Source organism: Phacochoerus africanus, chromosome 1 (genome assembly GCF_016906955.1).
Source record: "Phacochoerus africanus isolate WHEZ1 chromosome 1, ROS_Pafr_v1, whole genome shotgun sequence".
NCBI classification, from domain to species: Eukaryota; Metazoa; Chordata; class Mammalia; order Artiodactyla; family Suidae; genus Phacochoerus; species Phacochoerus africanus.
Window position 1 is genome coordinate 27,400,255 of NC_062544.1, and position 20,675 is coordinate 27,420,929.

The window sequence follows — 20,675 nt, forward strand, 5'->3', positions numbered from 1 at the left end:
CTCTGCCTGGACGTAAAGACATTTAAATGAATATATAATGTAGGACTGGGTCACTCTGCTGTACAGCAGAAATTGGCACAACATTGTAAATCAACTAAATTCTAATAACAAATTTTAAAAATGAGATAACCCCGGCAAAAGACCCTAGGGAGGGCCTGATGTACCTGGCAGGTACTCAGTACACCAGCTGTGTCCCTCCAACCATCCTCATGACCTGTTCTCTCTCTTTCACACACACACACACACACACACACACACGAGTCCCTCTACTCTCTGGAAGCTGGAGAGGGGGCAGGTCTGTGCAAAGGGGACTCAGTGTCCCTCAAAGTTGTTTTGGGGTCCAGGGCGCCCCTCATGTGTGGTTCTGTCCTGATCTTCTGGCGTCTGGAGAGGGGTCCTTCCTGAGCCCCATCAGTGATAGAAGCCTCCGTGAGCAGCCTCCTGAGTGAAGTTCAGAGGGGAGCTGCCCTTCCAGCTGCTTCCCCAGTCAGCAGCTAAAAAGCAGGAGAGAGGCACTGGTGCCCGGTCAGGAGGGGCAGGTGGAGAGCAGAGGGGGCTAGGGGAGCCAGCCTTGGTTCTTCCAAGGCTGGACGCCAGCGCCAGAGATCACATATCACCCACATCCTTTCGCTCATGGGATCCTTCTTGACACCCCACCATCAAGAAACGGTGACCCTCAGCTATACACGAGAGGAGGGGTGGCCTGACACAGCTGGCAAGAGGCTGAGCAGAAGCTGGCACCCAGGCCAGGAAGCAACTGAGAATGGGCCTCAGGCGTGGCCTCTGGTCGCAGACAGATGGGTCCTTGGGGCCTCAGTCGAGAGGAGACACCTGCCCCGAAAGACCTGTCCTGAGACAGACGCCACAGCTGGCCGAGAGCACCTGGTCCCGGCCTGCCTTGGTTCACTCTCAGCCGCCCCATCATGCCAGTCTTGGCTGGGGGAGGGGAGGGGTCTCCGGCCGAACTCAGGACACGTGGGGGAGGGTTGGGCACTCTGGCACACTCCCTTTCTTCTTTTAAAAAAACCCACGTGGAAACGGCTGTATTGTTTTATAACAATACATAATAAAAGTATTGTTCTTTCCGTGTGGAAAGTACAGGTGGGAAGATACGAAAAGAAAGGTGCCCAGAGATGGCCACTGTCCCCAGTCCGTTGGGTACACACACGCCGGGGGCGGGGCTGCCTGTCCCCACTCAGTATGCCACGGGCATCCTTCCAAATGTCCATCCCCACTCCGATTTTAAATGCTCACATTTCCAAGGACCATCACCGTCTCTTTCACCGGGACGCCCACGGTGCAGCATTTTGACTGTTCCTCGCATTTCGCGGTAAGACCTCTTTCCCCACTGGTGCAGCCTCTCCGGAGGCTCTGCGTGGAAAAGTGGAAGAACCTGGGCATTTTGGATGCTTTTGATGGCCATGCTGTCCACTGGGAAGGTCTGTAACTGTACCACCAGCTGAAGTGCCCAGAGAGCTGTTTCCCCTCCTTGGGACCAAGAGCGGGTAGGCACAGTCACATTTTCATCTTTGGTGATGGGACAGGTGAAATAGTACCTTGTTTCCATGGGAATGTCTTTGCTGCCTGAGCTTTCTTCTTTTTCTTTGTCTTTTTCTTTTTTTTCTCTTTCTTTCCTTTCATCCTTCCCCTTTCTTCCTTCCTTCCTTCCTTTTTCTTTTCCTCTTTAGGTTTTAGCTGCTTCTCTGGGATTTGCTTTCCAGATGATTTTTTTTTTGGGGGGGGGTCTTTTTAGAGCTGCACCTGCAGCATAAGGAAGTTCCCAAGCTAGGGGTCGAATCAGAACTGCAGCTGCCAGCCTACACCACATCCAGGGCAACACTGGATCCGAGCTACATCTGGGACCGACGCTGCAGCCTGCAGCAATGCCAGATCCTTAACCCACTGAGTGAAGCCAGGGTTCAAATCCATATCCTCCCGGACCCTATGTCAGGTTCTTAACCTGCTGAGCCATTATAGGAACTCCCTCCGGTTGATATTTTTAAAAAAAAATTTTAACATTAGAGTATATTTGATTTACAACATTGTGCCAATTTCTGCTGTACAGCCAAGTGACCCAGTCATACATATATATACATTCTCTTTTCTATATTATCTTCCATCATTGTCTATCCCAAGAGACCAGATAGCGTTCCCTGTGCCATACGGTAGGAGCCTTCTTCATTCATTCATTCACTCAACACAAATTTATCAAGTGCCTATCCTATGCTAGGCATCCTCTATTGCAGGGAGGGAGGGCATATTTTAAAGCAGAAAATCAAACCAATAACCTCTCCATTATAGTCATAATCAGCCTTATGAAGAATGGTGGCCCAGGGGGATGGGCTCATGGGGGTGTCTGCTCCTCCTTAATTTCTAATGGACTTGATTTTCTTTGATAAGGAAAATCAGCCCTTCTCAATCTTATATAAAGTGCTGTGCAGTAGTTTCATTTTATTCCACTCCCAGATTTCTCCTAAACTGCTCCAACAAAGACATCTCTAAATGAGTGACTCTTGTTAAGGAGAAAAGGCGCAAGGGGTTCTTATTTCTCTGCGAAAAGTCTGGCCATCATCCAAGGCCCATTCGGGCTGTCACTTTCTCCAAAAAGGCTTCCTAGGTTCCCCAATATAACTTCCTCTCTTTTGACAAGGACAGTGATATAATCAGGATGAATTGGGTTTCCCCTCCACAGTAGCTGGTTGGGATCAGTTCTCTGATCAGACCCCCCCAGGGCATCAGGACTGAGATTCAGCATATGGCAGGTAGGTTGCTCTTACATATATATTGTTTAAACATCTTTTAAAATTGGGAACAGTTTTTTCATGATAACTGAGGTTCACAGAGCAATTTCTGAGTGTTTGTTTGGAGACTCGTCTGAGATCCACTTCACCGAGAAGGGCCAGGAGCCTGCCCAGGGTCACAAAAGCAGGATGGATGCCAGGGCAGGACCCTGGCATCATGGCCAAACTCAAACCCTGTGCTTCTTGGCTCTTCTGGACTAGAACTCCTGTGAGTCCCGAGCCTTTCAGATTCTGGAGCTTCTAGAAAGGGTTCTTGTCAGGGGTGCCCTGGCCTGGGGCTTGTTGGTACCTCCAATGGCAAACTGAGACCAGAAGCCCAGAGCCCAGCATTGCAGATAGGCATCTGGGTAGTGCCTGCAGATGGTTCCAGTTGTGACCGGCCATGGGCTAGGCATGCCTTCCCTGCTGGCTGACGTCATGAGCTCATTAGAGCAATGGGGTTTATTGTACAAGGCAACTGTCCAAACAATAAATTAAGCTGCACAATTTAGCACTTAATTATCCTCTCGCTCGTCTACTTCACTCTCGTTCCCTGGGTGTCTGTCTGGGCCCTCCAGCTAGATGGTGAGACCTTCCCTGTGCCTCACACCCAGTTGATCCATCACGAAGCCCTGTTGGTACCAGCTCGGGAACATCTTTCAAATACCTTCGCTTCTCTGCATCCCCATGGCCTTGACCTCAGCCAGCCCTCACTCTCTCTGCTGGCTTACTGCCACCCTGATCTCTCCTGTGACAATCCCCGTCTCTGCACTGCCCAAGGGATATGGATGGGGCTTCCCTTGGTCTGAAATCCACCATCCCAAGCCCTCATCTTGGCCTTCAAAGCCCCCCGGGAGCAGGGTGTGCTGCCTACCCCAGCAATCACCTCTTCCCAACCCCTCACAAGGGCTCCCCGCCCCCTCAACCCTGAAGACCTTGCAGTTCTGCCCCCAGGAGGGGCAAAACCCCACTCCAGGCTATTTCACTGCAAGAACTTCTGCACATGCCACTCTCACTCTGTGAATTCTCCCCCCACTCAGCCCTTGCCGTTCAACTTGTCAACTCCTGCTGGTCCCAGCATTCAGCTCTGGAATCTCCTCCTTCGAGAAACCCAAGGGTATTTTCTTGGCACACCCCACAGCTGAGATTCATTTCCTTTGCCCTCTTGGGGCTTCTCTTAGGATGCTGGTCCACAGGGATGCCTGAGAGAATAACATCAATAAAACTGTCTGCCGGTGGAGAGCGCTCTCACTCCCAGACCAACTCACTTTACGGTCCCTGCAGTTAAGTTCTTACCACCAGGCCCTGAGGAGCCACGATAAAGGTCCCTCTACAGGTGAGAAAACTGAAGTTGGATCTCCAGAGCTAGGTCCCCATTTGGCCAACCTGGCTCAAGTCTGGAAGGGCAGGGATGGTGCCAGGGCTCAGGGCAGACAGCTTAGGGGACCACATGGGGCATCTTGGTGGGTGCGGAGGCCCAGGGAGGGCCTCGGGGGATGGGGAAGTGTGGTGGTTTGGATCAAGGCCACCTTTAGACCCAAGAGCTCTTGGCTGGTCAGTTAATAGCACCTCCACCAAGCATTCCCTTTTGCTCCCCCATTTCACAGTCAGGCAAATGAAGGTTCAGAGAAAAGGAAAGAGGAACAAAGTTATAGAGGAATAAGGACCAAGTTATAGAGGAATAAGGACCCAGAGGTCCTGGGTGCGGGTTCAATGGTCCCAGTGGGCTTCGGGTCCACATCTCGTCTCCCTCCTCCTTGGACTCACTGATTCCATCACGATCCCCCTGGGGAGCCGGGTTCCCCACCAGCTGTTAAAGGTACAGAGGGCCCCCACCTGCTTTGCTCATAGCTGGGCTTGCCTGGCACACAGTGGGCACTCACTAAACATGTGTCCACTGAACTGATACATGAATAAGTACAGGGAGAGTCACCTGCCTCTCTTCGGGCCCGCAGGACCTGAAGGAATGGATAAGCAGCTACCTAAGCCCCGTATGCCCACCGCCTCCTCACAGCCATCCTCTGAGGGCAGCGTCCTCACACCCATTTTACAGGTGAGGACACTGAGGCTCACAGAGAGGACAAGATTTGCCCAAAGCTCTGCAGTCAGAAAGTAGTTCTCAGCCACCCTAGGAAATAAAACATTTACCCAGGCTGTTTTTAACTTTTTTTTTTAAAGGAAGGATGTTTTCCTTCTGGTGTGTAAACAGGGGAATGGCTCCCCTTTGTAAATATCGTCACTCCTCAGGGGCTCTGTCAGCTTATGTTGCTTTATTTATCAACATTCAACATTCTGCAGTGGGGGGAAACCCAAGAATAGATCCTCAAGTGGGACGCCAAAGAAGATGTGTGCTGGGACGGGGGGGTGGGGGTGGGGGGGAGTCAGGCGGGCGGTCTTTCCAAGTGCAAAGCCCCAGGCTGGCCAGGAGCTGGGAGCAGGGGTCCAGGCGCAGGGCAGGGCGGGGCGAGTCCTTCCAGCATCTCCTGCCGGGGGTGGAGCAGCAGGTTGCAGTTCAGTGGCATGTCCCTCATTTCCATAAGGGGGAGCTTGTGCACAGGAGATTTCCTCTCGGCTAGAGGGGCCTCGGCATCCAGGGACCGGCTCTGGGAAGTGGCCATTGGGGTGGCACCTACAGGCGTCTGCCCTGAGCACTGCGTCCTTCCCCGGGGGGCAGAGGCAGGGGCTGCCACGAAGCTATAGGCAGGCTGCCCCATCTCATCTATCCACCTGGGGAACCGAGGAAAATGAGGCGCAAGGCCCCGTGTGGAAAAAACACAGCTTTGGAGCTGGACAGGACTGGGGCTCCTTCTGGTGCCATCACCAACCTGCCCATGACCTGGTCACCTCCCCTGGACCACGGTCTCCTTATCTATAAAACGGGAATGATATCCACTTTAGGAGTTCCATGGAGCAGTGACAGCGTTGCTGGGAGCACAATAAATGCCCCCAAAACAAAAGGAATACCCATTCTCTCTCGGGTTCTTTTCCCACATAGATTATCACAGATTACTGGGCAGGGTTCTCTGTGCTATATGAGAATCAGAGTGAGAATGGCTGTGTGTACACATATGACCGGGTCACTTTGTTGTACAACATAAATGATCACAACCTTGTGAATTAACTATTCTTCAATAAAACTTAAAAAACAAACCAAAACCAAAAAAAGGAACAACAAAACCAAAAGGAATATTACTACACCGATTGTTGTCTGGATTATTCGTGCAGGTCTCAATGGCCACCCTCCCCCTCCCAGAAATTTCTGCTTATTCCCCAGCCAAACCTCAGTGGTGATTTGTACAGGGTTTGGCCTCCCTGGGCCAGACAGAGACAAGCCCAGCAGAAAGGCATTTGTTTTCTTATTTATTTATTTTAATATTTTTTAGGGCTGCAGGTGCAGCATATGGAAGTTCCCAGGCTAGGGGTTGAATCGGAGCTGCAGCTGCCAGCCTACACCACAGCCACAGCAATGCAGGATCCTTAACCCACTGAGCAGAGCCAGGAATAGAACCCGTGTCCTCATAGATACCAGTCGGTTTCGTTTCTGCTGAGCCACGATGGGAACACCCAGAAAGGTATTTAGAGCTCGTATGGGCAGGTGCCAAACCAGGTGCTTCTCTTAACAGAAACGATGACGAAGCAAAAACGTTACAGAATATTTTAGAAGGAGGGGAGAGGACCCCCCCCCCGCCCCCCACTTAACTCCTCACCCGGATTCAACAACCTGTGTCTCTTCCTTCTGAGTGCGACCCACCCTGGTCCACACTGACCTTTTGGTGGAATTGCAATCCTGGAGATGCTATCAGGTGCTGCTTTATTCCCGACTTGCTGTAGTCTCGGATCTGACTCACTCCATCTTCTTTAATTTGGCTCCTGCCAGAAAGCAAAGCACATATTTCACGGTCCCTTCTCCCCAGGAGGAGGAATTTCTCCACAGGCCTCCCTCTGAACACGCTCACGGAGCTGCATTTGGGGCAGAAAGAAGGGATGGCGACAGTCTGCTGTCCTTTGGCTGCCTTCTTAAGATGGAAATAGCATTTTCTCTCTGATTATCAAAGTAACTTACATGTCCTGTAAGAAATGGGGCAGTTCTGAAAAGTTCAAAGGACAAAGGTCATCCAGGAAAAAAAAAAAAATCACCGCTAACATTTCAGATTTTAATTCATCCATGCACGTACCAATCCAGTTACAAGGAACTCTTACAAGATACCTTGTTTTTATTCTGATTTTCTCCGTCAACCGTTGTGGTTTGACTCACTTATTATAAGTGGTGCTGCATCATGTTATGGTATGGATATCACACAGTTCCTTTAACCAATTCTCTACTGTTGGACATTGGGGTTATTTCTGCTTCTTTTCTTTTTTTCCTTTCAATTTTATTTCGAAATAATTCTAGGTTCACAGGAAGTTGCAAAGACAGTCGAAATAGTGTTTGTGTATGCGTCACTCAATTTTCCCAATGGTTATGTAACAATCATACGTTATCGAAGTCAGAATATTGATATTAGCCCACACTGTGTATAGGTCCCTGTCACGGGTGGTAGATCTGTGAACCCCCCACCGCAGCCAAGATACAAAACCTTCCGTCCTGCTGTCCCTTTAGAGTCACACCCAGCTCTCTCATCCTCCCATCACCCCAACTCCTGGCAACTGCTCATTTGTTCTCCACCTCTATACTTTTGCTATTTTGAGATCGTTTTATACACACACACACACACACACACACACACACACACACACACACAAAACCACTCAGCATAATGCCCTTGGGATTCATTCAAGTTACTGCATGTATAATTTTTTCCTTCCTAGAGCTGAGTTATATTCCATGGCATGGGTGAACCACACCTATTCACCTATTTCAGGGCATTTTCGTTGCTTTTATTTTGTAGCTACTACAAATAAAACTTCATGAATATTCTCGTAGAGGTTTTTACATGGACATATCTCCATCTCCCTGGGATAAATGTCCAGAGTCTGATTCCTGGGTTATTTGATGAGTGTATGTTGCGCTTTTTAAGAGACTGCTAAACTATCTTCCAGAGTGGGTGGCTGGCCTATTTTCCATTTCCACCAGCAATGTGATGAGAGATCTAGCTTTTCTAAAACCTGACTGACATTTGCTATCATCACCATTTAAAATTCTCCTTGGAGTTCCCGTCGTGGCTCAGTGGTCAACGAATCTGACTAGGAACCATGAGGTTGAGGGTTCGATCCCTGGCCTTGCTCAGTGGGTTAAGGATCCGGCGTTGCCGTGAGCTGTGGTGTAGGTTACAGACACAGCTCAGATCCTGTGTTGCTGTGGCTCTGGTGTAGGCCGGCGGCTACAGCTCCAATTAGACCCCTAGCCTGGGAACCTCCATATGCCGCGGGTACGGCCCTAAAAAGACCAAAAACAAACAAACAAACAAAAAAATTCTCCTTGTTCTCATAGGTGTGTAATGATATCTCATGGTATTAATTTCTATTTCCCATATGGCCCATGATGCAGAATGTCTTTTCATGTGTTTACCTGCCATCCATATGTGCTCTTTGGTGAAATGTCCCTTCATATCTTTTGACTATTTTCTTATAAGTTTCTTTGTGATCTTACTGTTGAATTTTGGGTCTATACATACATATATATATATATACATATAAAATATATATTAGACATACTAGCATACATATATATCCTAGATATGAGTCCTATGTCAGATATGTGCTTTGAAAATACTTTCTCCTAGTTTGTTACTTGTCTTATCATCCCCTTTATTAGATAAAAAAAATTTTCTTTTTCTTTTTTTTGTTGTTGTGGCCACACCTGTGGCCTATGGAAGTTCCCTGGCCAGGGGTTGAATTGGAGCTGCAGTGGCTGGCCTATGCCACAGCCACAGGCACAGCCACACTGGATCTGAGCCGCATCTGAGAACCATGCTGCAGCTTGTGGCAACTTCGGATCCTTGACCCACTCAGCGAGGCCAGGGATCGAACTCACATCCTCCCAGGGACAACATCAGGTCATCAGGTCCCCAGTGAACTCCCAAAAGTTTTTTCATTTTGATGAGGTACAATTTATTGACTTTTTTCCTTTTATAGATCAAGGTTTTGATGTCATATCTAAGATCTTTGTCACCAAGCCCCAGGTCCAAAAGATTGTTTCTGCTCCTTTTCCTCTAAAAACATTGCCATGTTAGAATCCTTCCAAAGGCGTCCACACCCAAATCCATAGGACCTGTGAATATGTGACCAAAACATGGCAAAGGGTACTTTGTAGATGTGATGGAGTTAAAGCTCTTGAGATGGGGAGATTGACCCGGGTTTTCTCCATGGGCTTAGTTTAATCACAGGGGTCTTTACGTGGGAACAAGTGGGCCAGGCAAGTTGGAGGAGAGGTGCATTTGCCAGCAGTGGCTGGAGTGAGGATCCCGCTGGCTAGAAGGGTAGTCTCTAGAAGCTGGAAAAAGCAAGGCTACAGATTCTTAGAGCCTCCAGAAGGAACGCAGCCTGCTGACACCTTGATTTTAGCCCAGTGAGATCCATTTCAGTTTCTGATTTCCAGAGGTGTAAGATAATACATTTGTGGTGTCTTAAGCCTCTAAGTTCGGGATAATTTGTTACAGCAGCAAAAGGAAGCTAATGCAAACCCTCTGAGAAATATCCTCGTACATAAACCTTTGCATACTTTCCCAGTTACTTCCTGAGGATCAAATCCTGGAATTCAAACTGGTGAGTCAAAGGGTAGGTATCGCAACTGGTACCCATTTACACTTCATTAGCTTTTAAGCTAATTACCCATATTCGTCATTACTCATGTTCATCATTAGCTAGTAAGGATTCCTGTTTCCTTGCTTCAGTAAACACTGGTTCTTACTAATGTAAAACATATATTTGGAGCTGCTTTGATTTTCTCATGTGTGTGGGTCCTGCGTATGTGTCTAAAGGAGGTGAGGGAGAGGAGTCCGAGAAGAACAAATGCTTGCTTTTAATCGTCCAAACTTGCCCATCCAATATAGTGGACTAGTCAAAGTGTGGTTCTTAAGCACTTGGACTATGACTCCTCCAACAGACATGCTATTAGGTAGAAAAGACATACTGGATTTCAAATCTCTAGTACCAAGAAGAGGAAGGAAGGAAGGAAGAAGGAAGGGAGGGAGGAAAGAAAGAAAGCCGAAAAAAGAAATCTCGAGTGATGTTTTAGAATGACTATAGGTCGAAATTATACTCTCTGGGCATACATTAGGTGAAGAAAAATATATTAATAAAATTAATTGTGCCTGTTTCTCTTTACTTTTTCAATGTGGCTACTAGGAAATTTTAAATTACATATGTGGCTTGCAGTTGTGGCTCCTGCTGTGTCTATTGGTCAGCCTGAATCCAAACTCTCTCACCCACAGCCCTTTAGATCGGCAGTGAGTGGTGACAGTGGAGTGGCCAGGGCTAGGGGCTCAGTTGTCAGCCACCACAGGAAAGTCAGCCAGGCCCTGTGGTCCTTGTCTCAGCAACCAGTGCCCAACCACAGACCCCACAGGGTGGTGGAAAAAAAACTTAGGATCAGAGAGACTTTGGTTTGAATCCCGGCTCCTTCCGAATTTTCTTGTATTTGAATTTTTATCCTTTCAGTTTCCTTATCCACGACATGGGGAAATAACCCCATAACATTTATGGAGACATTCCCTTATTCAACCAGCTTTAAGTGAACCTAGAGGCACTGGTCTAGGCTCCGGCAATACAGTAGCACACAACCCAGAAGGAGCCTGGCCTGGTGTTCTGGGACGCGGTAGGTGTGCTTTCCTGCCTCTCCATCACTAAAAAGAATATTTGGGTGGAACAGGACATCCTACTCACTACTTTTAATCAGCCTACCCATTCTCTGAGTTGGAATAGCAGCTCTAGGTGTGGGTTTGACGTCATCTTAGCTACCACTTTGTGGCTTGAAGAAATTCCCTGCTCTATTCCTCATTTCCCCAGCTATAAATTGGGCTAATAACATTACCCTGCTCACAGGGTGTCTGTGAGCCTTAAAGAAGGCAAGCTATGCAGAGCACAATTTGTGGACCTTAGTAAATGCTAAGAGGAGTAGTTGCTAGATACAAACGACTGTATATAAAATAGATAAACAACAAAGTCTTATTAGACAGCACAGGGAACGATAGTCAATATCCTATGACAAGCCATAATGGGAATGAATAGGAAAAAGAATATATACAAAAAATTATATATATTAGTATAACGGAATCATTTTGCTGGGCTGTGATTTGTAGAAACTGACACAAAACTTTCAGTCAACTCCACGTCACTTTTTTGTAAAGTAGTAGCTGTTAGCAGTAGTGGCAGTGCTAATGTCATTTTCTTTGCCTTAACATCCCCAGGATTTCAGGATGCTCCTAAGAGAGATGACCCAGGGACACAAAGAAAAGATCTGGAGAGCATGCACTTGAAACATCCTTGGGCCTTTATCCGAGTGATGACCACATTGCTGCATATCTTGTGGCTCAGGTGAAGAAGGGCTGCTCAGCCTCGGTCACCTAAGAAGATCAACTCTTTTCTCTGGCTGAAAAGAGCTCGTGCTGCTGGCTGCAAACACAGGCTTCATCCCTGGGTTTCACGTGCTGTTAGTGCCCCTTCCACAGCCCTTCAGGGCTCCCCTCTACTGGCAAACACCTGCCCTCCTCTGCCTGAGGGCTTTTTCCTGACCTAGTGGAACTTGCTAGGTTTGTCCCCAGAGCCAGCCAGAATGCTGGGTTCGCGACGCTGGAAGTAGCCCTGCATCCGTAAGGAAGGGGGTGCTGGTGGAGAAATAGCTTCCTTGGCCCCTGGTCAGGGCGCCCCCAGGTGGGTTCTATATCATCCTCGGGTTTTTCACTGGATTAAGTTCCAGGTGCCCACAGAGGCTACTGGCCTGATAATGCACCGTCACTGGCTGTCTCCCCGTGTCTGTCCCATTGCCTCATCCTTCGGCTGGTGTTTCTTTAGCAGTTCAAATTCTGCTTCCAGGAGAACCCAACAGAAATGCACTTGTTCTTTTCAAGAAAACTCTGTTTTGGATCAGTTATTTACCCTCCTCGAGAGCCCTGATCCTTGAGGAGTTTGACACCCGCCCCCCCGCCCCCTGCCAGGCTAGCCTCGCCTGGCAAGAATTGGGTCAAACAGGTCAGGTAACGGAACTCTGGGCAGGTCAATATGAGGGCAGGCCCGCTGCTAAACATAGTTTTCTTCTTCCTAAAAACTGTGCTGCAGGAAAGGCCCCAGTCCTCTGAGAGATGTTTCTATGTTTGAACATGATTCTAGGGCCTCCTGGTGCCATCTTGTTTTCATCCTGAGAAGGAAGAATGGAGCCATCCGTCCATTCGGCAGAGCAGAGTTTGGAAGAACCTATGCTTCTGATGACAACATTGGATCCAACCCACCTGGACTGCCTCTTATGTGAGACCATACAATCTAAGGAAACTTAAAGACACTCTTCAATTTAAGCTGGGGATTTTGTTACTTGCACTGCTAACAAAAGCATCTAAACTCCTCAGTTAATCTTTTTTTTTGTCTTTTTTTTTTTTTTTTTTTTTGCTATTTCTTTGGGCCACTCCTGCAGCATATGGAGGTTCCCAGGCTAGGGGTCGAATCGGAGCTGTAGCTGCCAGCCTACGCCGGAGCCACAGCAACGCGGGATCTGAGCCGCGTCTGCAACCTACTCCACAGCTCACGGCAACGCCGGATCGTTAACCCACTGAGCCAGGGCAGGGATCGAACCCGCAACCGCATGGTTCCTAGTCGGATTCATTAACCACTGCGCCACGACGGGAACTCCTGCTCAGTTAATCTTAATACAACTCAGACAGCTAGCAATCCTTATTGACATCCCTCCTTTGCAGATGAGAAAACTGAAGCTTGAGGATAGGATACAGATGAGAGCCCTCTCCAGGTGTGGGAGGTCTTCTCATGTGTCCATGCAGCGACTGCATGCTTGAGAAACTGCAGGTGTTACAAATGGAAGGTCAAGTTCACGGGTTCTGTGTCAACTCTCTTTATAAAGTGAAAAATGACTTCACAAGGTGACAGCCCATTTGCTAGTTTAAGAAAGAAAATCACTACTGAAGGTCCAACCCCCCTACCGTGCCCATTCCATAGTTGAGGACACCGAGGTTCAGAGAGGGCCAGTCACTTCTCAAGGTCACACAGCTGGGCAGGTGGAACTTCAACTCTGAGTCTGATCCCAGGGCTTTTCCCACCAATCCAAGCTGCTCCCACGGAATCTGCTTTAGGCTGAAATGAAGGAAAGTTGTGAACGTGCTTGGCTGGCAGTAACAGTGCCCACTCTTAATTGACCTGGCCTTGTCCTACCCTTGCTCTGCCCCCATCCCAGATTTAGCATTTGCCAGCAAATACCCCTCATCCCCCAACTCCCGCTCCATTTCTCACCTTTTAGAGCCAAAACTCTCAAACACCATTCCCCAGAATGCTAGCTTCCTTGTGTGTTCCCCACCTATTTAAAAATCTATTATTTTAGAGAGAATTTTTTTTGGTTGGTTGTCTGTAATGTACTGCTTCCTACTGCTTTTTCTGCTCCTTCAGTTAGTAGAAGCGGCAAGAGAGAGGAAAGGAAAAACCATCATTCCTGGTTGTAAAAAAAACTTGGCTAATGTGATGTTTCCATACGATGGAGCCTAGCAAAGAGCTCTCTCACCAGACCCATATCCTACTCTGCCACTTTTATTTATTTATTTGTTGGTTTGTCCTTTAGGGCTGCACCCGTGGCATATGGAGTTGCCCAGGCTAGGGGTCCAATTGGAGCTGTAGCTGCCGGCCTACACCACAGTCACAGCAATGCCAGATCCTTAACCCACTGGGCAAGGCCAGGGATGGAACCTGTGTCCTCACGGATGTAAGATTCGTTTCCGATGAGCCATGACGGGAACTCCCCTACAATGCCAATGTAAAGATAACACTTATAAGCTGTTGGGACACTGTTCTTTGGGCTGGTGACATTTGATACCATGAGATGTGACAAGTGATTTGGCTTTTTCTGCTTCGTAGTCTAATTTGGGCAGGACTGTGTTCCACGCAGGCAAGCCCCTTGATCGACCTTAGCAGGGCTCGGGTGTCAAAGCTTTTCTCCCAGGGAGTCCGGGAGGATGTTTTTCTAGGGGAATGCAGAGAAGACACCCATATTTCACACCCTCATTCACTTAAGGCAATCCGCGGGACAGAAGGGCAGCAACTAGTCACCTTGGCCACTGGCCCCCCCATCTCCTGAAGCCGCCGCCTCCCTGGAAGGCTACTTGATATTGGTGTGCTACCACTATGAGGATTGAGGTTCCCGATTTTTAAAAATTAAAAAAAAAATTTCTGTTTACAGCACTTGGAAATTCCCAGGCTAGGGGTCAAATCAGAGCTGCAGCTGCCGGCCTGCACCACAGCCACAGTAACGCCGGATCCGAGCCACATCTGCAATTTATGCCGCAACCTGTGGCAATGCTGGATCCTTAACCCACTGAGCAAGGCCAAGGATTGAACCCGCATCCTCACAGAGACTATGTCAAGTCCTTAACCCCCCTGAGCCACAATGGGAATTCCTAGGGCTCCTGATTCTAAACACAAATTTAAATTTAAGAAGCAGACAAGTGGAGAAGGGATATATGATGCATTGAATGGGGTCCCCTCAAAACGGTAGGCCCATGGTCTAATCCTGGGAACCTGGAAATGCAACCTCATTGAGAAAAGGATCTTTGCTGATATAATTAAATATCTCAAGACGAGTTCCATCTGGATTATCCACCTGGGCCTTAAATCCAACTAGGCGTCCTTCTAAGAGAAATGCAGAGGGAGAGAGACTGAAGACCCACAGAGAAGTGGGGAAACCGTTTTTGGAAGAACAAATTCCAGCACAGGTGTTGGCTACATGTGTCAAAGGCTTTAGCTGTTGTGAAGTCACGTCTTTGTTCTCCACGCTAGGCTTCAGCCTTACCCGGGAGGCCCTGCTGTGTGGCTTTGGACATGATGGTGGCCCTCTCTGAACCTGTTTCTTCCACTGTTTACAGCAGAATCACCACAGGGCCCACCACCCTGGGGCCACTATAAGGGTCAAGGAGGCGGGGGCGGCGGGGTGGACATCCGCTCACAGGCCACCTCAGGACACAGACCTATTTTGGATCTATCCCAGGCAATTTCTTTTGCAAATTTGAATTTGTTACCAACAGGCGGCTTTACGCAAAAATCCTGCCTGCTCTTGAGAAGCCAAAAAGCCTGCCAACTGAATGTCCCCATGAAATAATGGGCCAGGGCTGCCTCGAAGCTGGCTCTCAGTTCCCCACATGCTCACAGCCCCCCACAAGCTGGCAGCCCCTCACCGTGTACCTGCGGGCTCCTTGCTTCATTCATTCTTCTCACCTGACTGGCCCCTGTGGGCAGTGGAGCTGGCAAACTCAGTTTGGGGCAACCTTTCTGGAAACCGATGGCTAACTTCATTCCTATTCCACAAAAGAGAAATCTCAAACCAGCGCTCTCTTTCAGGAGAGTCTCCAGTAGCGGGAAGGACAAGTGAAAACCCCCATCAGAATTTTTTGCTCAATGGAATTTGTTGTAACCAGAGCAGCTACCTCCTTTAATCCCAGGCTGCTGACTCGTGGAAATCTCTTTGTTACCCAGAATGAGATGCAAACGACGGTCCTTGTTAAAACCGGGCGTGATGGTGGAGAGAGACTTGCGTTTAGGCTTGCTCTTGCCAAGATTTTGATGTTCCATCCTTCTCTGGTTTAATAGTTAAGTAAACGTTCATTTTGGATTCTGGTTCAACCCAGTTCAAAAGGCACTTTTAGGAAAAACCAACACCTTTGGTTTGCATTTTGTCACCAAAACTAGTGATGATTTTCTTGGACTTCAGGGCTTAGAAAGTGAGTCCCATTTACGGACTCAGACTCAAAACATAGCTCTGTCTCTTGTGAGCTGTGTGACTTTGGGCAGTCTTTTAACGTCTCTGAGCCTCCGTTTCCTCATCTCTAAAAGGGATAATAATAATAAGCCTTACATTACGGGATTGTTGTAGGTGTGCGAGATGATGTATGTTAAGCTCGTGGCATGGGAGCCAGGACACCGGCGACAATTATTATCATTATTATTATGATTGATTACTCTTTTATGAGACTGCCTTGCTTGTAGCATGGGAAGCAGAAATACGAATTGTGAAGATTTTTCTTTTTTTTTAAATTTTTTTATTTTTTGGTCTTTTTGCTATTTCTTGGGCCCCTCCTGCGGCATATGGAGGTTCCCAGGCTAGGGGTTGAATCGGAGCTGTAGCCACCGGCCTACGCCAGAGCCACAGCAACGCGGGCGGGATCCGAGCCGCGTCTGCAACCTACACCACAGCTCATTGGCAATGCCGGGTCGTCAACCCACTGAGCAAAGGCAGGGACCGAACCCGCAACCTCATGGTTCCTAGTTGGATTCGTTAACCACTGCGCCATGACGGGAACTCCCGAAGATTTTTCTTTATGCTATTTTTTTGAACATTTTAATGAAAATATAGGTGATTTATAATGTGCCAATTTCTACTCTGCAGCAAAGTGACCCAGTCTATGTGTGTGTGTGTTCTTTTTCTTACATTATTTTCCATCATGGTCTGTCCCAGGAGATTGGATCTGGTTCCATGGGCTATACAGTATGACTTTATTGCTTATCCATTCTAAAGGTAATAGTTTGCATCTACCCTCCCCAAGCTCCCCATCCATCCCACTCCCTTCCCGTCTCCCTTGACAACCACAAGTCTGTTCTCTATGTCTGCGAGTCTGTTTCTGTTTTGTAGATAGGTTCCTTTGTGCCATATTTTAGATCCGCATATAAGTGATATGTGGTATTTGTCCTTCTCTTTCTGACTTAACTTCACTTAGCATGAGACTCTCCACTTGCACCCATGTTGCTGCAAATAGCAGGATTTCATCCTTTTTATGGCTGAGTAGTATTCCATTGTGTATATGTAGCACATCTTCTTTATCCAATCCTCTGTTGATGGACATTTAGGTTGTTTCCATGTCTTGGCTATTGTGAATGGTGCTGCAGTGAACATAGGGTTGCATGCATATTTTTGAATTATAGTTTTGCCCAGATGTACGCCCAGGAGTGGGACTGCTGGATCATATGGTAGTTCTATATTTAGTTTTCTGAGGAAAATCCGTATTGTTTTCCACAGTGATTGTACCAATTTACATTCCCACCAACAGTGTGGGAGGGTTCCCTTTTCTCCTGGATTGTGAAGATTTTATTACTCATACATAACTGTAGTAAGACTCCTGCTTTTTTTTTTTGTCTTTTTGTTGTTGTTATTGTTGTTGTTGTTGTTGCTATTTCTTGGGCCGCTCCCGCGGCATATGGAGGTTCCCAGGCTAGGGGTTGAATCGGAGCTGTAGCCACTGGCCTACGCCAGAGCCACAGCAACGTGGGATCTGAGCCGTGTCTGCAACCTACACCACAGCTCACGGCAACGCCGGATCATTAACCCACTAAGCAAGGGCAGGGACCGAACCCGCAACCTCATGGTTCCCAGTTGGATTCATTAACCACTGTGCCACGATGGGAACTCCAAGACTCCTGCTTTGATCTGCAAGCCTTAGAAGCAATAATGATGAGCTTGATAATAATTAAGAGGGCCATTATTTATTGAATATTTCTAAAACAGACAGAATTCTCCTCCCTTCTCCCCATCTCACCTCTCTTCCCTTCTCTGGTGATATCTTGGGCACGTGTGTATCAGTTGTACATCGAGATGCAATGTCTTGAAGATCCAGAATAAGAAAATATTCTCCAAGGCCATAAAATCATACACTTTCGAATTGCAGGTGCTGCCTGCATGGAGTTGGATCAAGAGTGGGTAAATGAGGAGTGCTGCTGGCGCCGTGAGGGACAGTGCTCCAATCCTCAGCTCTCCTTCTCCAATTGCAGGAGGTTTAGCACTCCTGGGCCCCTGGCACTAGTGCTAGTTCTAGCAACGACCAAAAATGCCCTCCCGTGCATCTGAATGTCCTCAGAGGAGTTTGAGAACCACCTGGAGTCAAACCAAGCCAACTAGTGAGAATATTCAAGCTCTTCCAAGCCTGCAAATTTGGGCCAGACCTTCCACATATCTCTCTGAACCTCAGTTTTCTGACCTGTCAAATGGGGAGTCATATCCATCTCACTGGGCTGTTACGGAGGCTAAGAGGGCAGGTGTATGTGGCAGGCCTGGTGCTCCCTGGCTTAGAGCAAGTCCACTGCCCAGGGGGTGGGGGGGGGGAGGGCACATCACAGAGTAAGCTAGCAGCCACAGACCCTGGCTCCCCTCTTCCCACTGATCGTGTCTCCAAGTGACAGGGCCAAGGGGGGGCCCTTCAGAGCCCTCCAGACTTCCCTTGCTCTAATTGGGAGTCATCCTGGAACGAAGTCCAGTATTTAATTTGGCCTGTGTTTGACAGATCCTGTGTGCACCGCTAACAGAGCTCACACAGGGCCCGTGATACAGGGGGGATTCTTGGCCTGGGCTCAGGGCAGATTGGTGGAGAAAATGTCGCATTCAATTACGGCTGATTGGCCCTGACAGTTGTCTGGGTGAAGTTTATAAGGTACATCTAATCTGGATGCATCTGGTCATAAAAATGCAAAACAAGCCATTCCCACCCAAGTTCTAGCTCCAGATGTGGGCTGATTCTCAGTGATTGACACCATATTTTTTTGCAGCTGTCCCACATTTCAAATCTTTTTCTATTTAAAATATATTCATCATAATTATGGAATGCAATAAACAAACTTCAGCCTGATGACAAGCTTTAAATATAAGAATGTTTCGGCTTAAAATAAATGCCGTGATTTCTTAGCCCAGGATGGTGTGTTCATCGAAGGAGCCCTGACCTTGTCACCATGAACCAGACAGAGTTATTTTCTCTCCAGTATTGACTGATATTTGGCGGGGGGCGGGGAGGGGAGGAGGAGGAGAAAAATCAAAAAGCTATTTATATCAGATAGAAAAATGTGCATAACCACCAGAAAGTTGCCCTTGCAAGCAAGACAAAGGAAAAACAATTGGATGTGACTTCATCTTGTTTGAGGACTTCCCATTGCGCAAGTTCTCCCCAAGGCAGGGTGGCGGGTCTGCACCTGGTGGAGGGGGGGGGGCGCAAGTCCCTGGCTGCAAATCCCAGCTTCTTCCACAATAGCGAGTGTGCAAGAGGCATGAGCGAGTGTGGTTACCAGCGTCAGCGGACCTGTTCCTCTGGCTCTTCTAAGGGAGATACTGCAGGTCACCTGACCTGCACGGGGTGGAGTAGGGCACACGACAAAGCTGGCATACACACCCGGATCATCTGACTTCACTACAAAACATGCCTACGAGGGGTCACTTTTGCTCGTGTGAGCATTTCTCTGTCTCTGTTTAATGGTTCCCCAAGTTTTAACCGATGGCTGTTCTCCCTGGGGGTGGCTGGCCTGGGATCCAAGAGCCTCCTGTTCATTCTGGACAAAAGAGCACCTTCTGTGTCTGCTTCTGTTCCCGGGGCTCATCTTTTCTTTTTAATGCTATTTGAAGAAGCCTGTAATTGAGATTGTTAAATAAACAAACACTTAGGTTAATTATAGACGGGTCATCCCATGACCAAGCTGCTGGAGCTCTCTAGCCGTTTGTGGACTTCAGCCACATCCGCATGGTTCTCCCCTGCACAGCGCGCACGGCTTGGTTCCTCGAGAAAAACGGGAACTACCCGCAGTTTGTGTCAACAATCTGCTCCTCCTTATAATGAGGCCATAAGTCACAAGCCCTCCGAGTTCCCAAAAAAGTGTCTGGGGCTAAATTTGTAGCCTGACGCTGATGATTGTTCTCCTATTAGGCTGATGAGAGAATTCGCAGAGCCAGGGCCTCCTGGGGCTGTGCCCACAGCGCGCGCCAAGATGGAAATGACTCTCTGAGTTTTCTTTCTGAGACGTGTAAGAGGTTTGTCCATCGCTGGGCTCGTGGGCACAGGTTCAATATCACCATCGTGTGTGCCATCTCTCCCGGGAGACAGACTCCGGCCCTGGCAGGCCCTTCTGCTTCTAGCAGGAATGAGAACTCTCCGCGGGAAAGGGGGTGGCGTGATTGAGCGCCCCCAGAGCCCTCTGGGCGGCCTCGGTGACATCTCGGAGCCTTGCCTTTCCTGCTGGATTCCTGTTGAGGGGGAGGCAGTGTGGAACATTGGCAAGAGCGTGCCCTTGGGAGACAGACCCAGGTTCAAATAGAAACGCTGTTAATCACAAGCTGGGTGAACTGGGGTGAGCAGCCCAGCCGTCCTGCAGACAAGCATGTGAAATGGCAACGCCTATGTCTGACTGACTTGCAGGGTTGTGTCGAGAATGAGAAGAGATGACGCGGGACAAAGATTAGGCTTGAAGTTGGTGCTCAGGCTTTACCTGTGGGGTTGACAAGGTCTGTAATGTGGTGTCTGGAATCGAGAGGTATGTTTTTCCCTCTCTAGCCAGGATGACAAATAGGCTGTACCTCTCATTTTTTTAGAGCAGTCCATTGGAGATGTCTGCTGCAAGTGCAGTGATTGATTTGTAATGTCTGCCACAGACTAGGAAGGGGGTGGTAATGGTATTTTCTGTTATCTCCCTTCCAGAGTGTAAGTTTTGAAGCCAGGAACTGGGTCTGAAAAATATTCTCAGCAAATATTCACAGCAAAGCACTTTTTGCATCTGTGATCTCCTCAAACATGGCATCCTATGTCCCCACGTCCCTGGTATTCAATCCTGTAATAATTATCATCTTCATTTGATGGATGTGGACACTGAGGCCAAAGATCAAATGAATGATGTGGGAGTTCCCGTTGTGGTGCAGTGGTTAACAAATCCGACTAGGAACCATGAGGTTTCGGGTTCGGTCCCTGCCCTTGCTCAGTGGGTTAACGATCCAGCGTTGCCGTGAGCTGT